The sequence below is a fragment of the Hyla sarda genome, chromosome 1, assembly GCF_029499605.1.
Source record: "Hyla sarda isolate aHylSar1 chromosome 1, aHylSar1.hap1, whole genome shotgun sequence".
Lineage (NCBI taxonomy): Eukaryota > Metazoa > Chordata > Amphibia > Anura > Hylidae > Hyla > Hyla sarda.
In genome coordinates this window covers 518,992,663-518,995,942 of record NC_079189.1, presented here as the reverse complement: position 1 = coordinate 518,995,942, position 3,280 = coordinate 518,992,663, and the positions used below count along the sequence as shown (strand labels likewise).

The window sequence follows — 3,280 nt, the reverse complement described above, 5'->3', positions numbered from 1 at the left end:
AATCTTTAATGTAAGGAATAAAGGTCTGCAAAATTCCAGCAAAACTCTGGGATTGATGCCATCTGGGCCCAGTGATTTATGTGTTTAAATGTTAATAAGGCTGCAATCCAAATGACTTATGTGGCCATAGTTTCTGCTTGATGTTCTATGGTCAAACCCCCTATGTGATACCTTGGCAAGGGATTATGGATTACATAGTTATTTCTAGGTAACAGACATCTGAAATAGTATTTCTAAAAAATCTAATTATAGGTGAAAGGAAAGCAAATAGAAGAGCACTATTGTAATGTAGAGGAGTTTCTCTTCAAATACTAGTATTTAAAGGGGTGCTCCCATCTCAGTACAAGGGATCTCAAGCTGGCTAATGGAGTTAGTCGGAAAGCAGTAGAGCTGCCTGTATATCGAATTAATTTAACCCTCATTGACAGTAGCCCCAAAGGGTACCTGTGGTGTATAGCTCATGGTGATACAGCATTTACATAACTCCCATGAGAATCAATTGGAGTTATATAAATTATGTAAAACAGCCAATTTGACTGTTTTTGGCTTGCTGAATACCTCCGATAGCCACAAATAGGCCAGAGGGCGGCTGGGGATGTTTTGTTTCAAGAAGGTAATACCCCTTTAAACAAAATAGATACACTTTGATAGTGCCTCACAAAATACACCCACTTAATATAAACTCATAAAAAAACATTGTTCATTAAAATGTTTCAGGCGCCCTTAAAGTAAACATATTAAAAAAAATCCACAGCAATATCAGTACTTTATAAATTTCTATATCCGGGAGAAGTTCCTGTTAGAACTCATAAGCTAGACTTCTCTTATTAATATTTTTATTTTGCGGTCGTATTTTGTTTTGTAACGTTTGTGTTGGTAGGACTTCTCCAAAATGGATTCAGGCATTTATTTTAAATAATCTCTGCAAATACAGCTTGAAATGATATTAGTCTGACAGTGACTGCTAGTGCTATTTTGGAGTGTGGCTTTGCTCGAGCAGACTTCCAAGTTCTCGGTGGTTTACAGCTGGAGACATAATTTCATGAAGGAGCACGCTTGGACAGCTAAACTTATATTTTTCCAGACATATAGCAGGGTTCCACCATACTTCCCCATAGAAAAATGTCTGGTGATTTAGCCCGCAAAACCTACTAATCTTCTCAGATAGGATATTCTTAGAATTTTAGGGACAGCACATGGTCATTTACAGAAACTTGGCACTTCTTTGGAGACACTTGTACAGCTAAAACCAACCACAAAGGGAGATGATGTGGCTGGTGTATAAAGAGCTCTTATGCTCATAGAACGGCCTCTGTAAGCGAATCTGCAGAAAAACATTATAAAAATATATTTACAACTGTGTGCGCTGAAGCACATTCAGTAATAAATTTGTTTATACTCTTAAATTTTTCTTTTATTTCGCTATGACATAATACATTTATAAAAAGAAAAAAGCATAGCTACTCTAACAAGAACATTTAAAGGAATATTCCATTTATTCTCCTCAGTTTTTGGGTCTGATTTCCTTCTTTGCCGTTCTTTAATTTGCACTTTAATTTGAACCTGACATAAAAAACTTGAAGATACAAGGACACAGATGTTGGTGACATCAGATCACTTAAAGGTACAATGACACAGATATTGGTGACATCAGATCACTGGAAGGTACAAGGGCATGAATATTGGTGACATCAGATCACTTAAAGGTACAAGGACTCAGATATTGGTAAGATCAGATCACTGGAAGCTACAAGGACACAGATGTTGGTGACATCAGATTTTTTATTTTTTTTAAAAAGCAGAGGAACGTGTTCTCAAATCACCCAAAGTGCAAGAAAAAGTACAAAACATGTTACACTAAAAAAAGTGCACAAAGGATGCGGTCTATCGCAAGCTTTTCTCCGTCAGGAGAGAGGCCCCCCCAACAAACAAAAGGTACCTGCGAGGTTCCAGGTTCGATATCCCTTTTTGCAGACGCTACTAAGGGACCACAAATGTTCCTGGCATCCCCCTTGGCATTAGCCAAGGTATTTGATCCCAGAGCCGTTAATGGTCAGTACCTTGTCTATGCAAGAGCACCCGGGGTGCCCGCATCCTTTCAATCCTGTTAACACACAACATGCAAAAAGTGACACAGTGAAAAAAAAAATAAGTGAATGTGCGCAGATATACTGCCCGAACATCCGTCCGGATCTATAAAAATGTCTCTGATCCTAGTCAGAAGGCTGTACATCAAGAGGTGAGTGCCACAAGGTGAAGAGTTCAGTGAGCCAGTGCACCCAGTGAGTTTCGGCACCTCGGGGTTACCTCTCCCCGAGGCACTAAAGTACCTAAGCTCTAGACCCTCCCCCCTCGCGGCGAGACCCGGAGGGCACAGGTCACATCGGGGCAGCCGTTGAGCTGATTCCTCAGAACTAGCCCCGGAACGCTCTGGTACACCTGCCCCCTCCATACAGCACTCATCCTCACCAGTCCCAAATCAGTGGTGCCCCATCCACCGATAAGAACTGATAAGAACAGATACTACACTTGATCTTAGCCATAAGGCAGAGAAGCGATCACTAGAAGGTACAACGGTACAACTAGAAGGTACATCAGATCACTTAAAGGTACAAGGACACAGATATTGGTGAGATCAGATCCCTAAAAGCTACAAGGACACAGATGTTGGTGACATTAGATCACTGGAAGGTACAAGGACACAGATGTTGGTGACATCAGATGACTGGAAGGTACAAGGACACAGTTATTGGTGACATTAGATCACTTGAAGGTACAAGGACACAGATGTTGGTGACATCAGATCACTGGGAGGTACAAGGACACAGTTATTGGTGACATCAGATCACTTGAAGGTACAATGGCATGGATATTGGTGACATCAGATCACATACAGTGAAACCTCTAAGAGAAGATCAGCCAAAAGAAATTGCATTAAAAAGTGTCTTCTCTGGGAGTGATCTTCTCAAAATTTATGTTGGACTGAATATATGTCATATGAAGTCCGGCCTGAATAATATGGTAATTTGTAGATGCCTCACTGTATATTGGTGACAACACTGGGTGTGAGTATTGGTGACGTGGAGATAAATGGAAGGTAAAAATACATAGATATTGCAGAAAGGATGCACCTTATTGAGGAATCTGGTGCACACTGCACTGAGAAGAATCTGGTACACTGTTTGAATGCTGTATATTAATGCACTTTTTCCATTGTATGCAGTGTTTAATGTTTATTGAATGTTAGCACTGTGTAATATTTTTAGACCTACTGTACATA

General features: G+C 40.2%; 1 pseudogene; it reads right to left on the bottom strand.

The window, feature by feature from the left end:
* Positions 1–2,423: 2,423 nt before the first annotated feature.
* On the bottom strand, positions 2,424–2,559 carry LOC130343963 (U2 spliceosomal RNA; annotated as a pseudogene).
* Between the last annotated feature and the right edge of the window lie 721 nt (positions 2,560–3,280).